The following is a 367-nucleotide window of genomic DNA, read 5'->3' as shown; positions in this document are numbered from 1 at the left end:
GGGGGAAGCTGTGAGCATCCTTTACAACACGTATCAAATATGTGAGGTGCATTTTAACTGTATTGTGAAGTCTAATGAATTTTTAAAATGCGTTTGGCATCTAACTTTCAGCTTTGGGACTTCTGTCAACATAATAGCAAAGCCTCATAACAGTACAGGCTTTAGACTCTCATAAATTTCATTTCCTTAAGTAAAGCTTAGAGCAGTGTTTTCTTGGATGCTAGACCACTGCCTCTCATATTTCCCAGGAATTTACTGAGCTGCTGTGCGTATACGTACGAAGCAGTGGGAAGATAGCTATGTGTTTAATTTTAAAGAAGCTGATGGTTTTGTTTACAGGAATTACATTCTAGTCCTCCATCTCCAT

The sequence above is a fragment of the Phaethon lepturus genome, unplaced genomic scaffold, assembly GCF_000687285.1.
Source record: "Phaethon lepturus isolate BGI_N335 unplaced genomic scaffold, ASM68728v1 scaffold2522, whole genome shotgun sequence".
Taxonomy (NCBI): domain Eukaryota; kingdom Metazoa; phylum Chordata; class Aves; order Phaethontiformes; family Phaethontidae; genus Phaethon; species Phaethon lepturus.
This window is presented reverse-complemented; position numbering follows the sequence as displayed.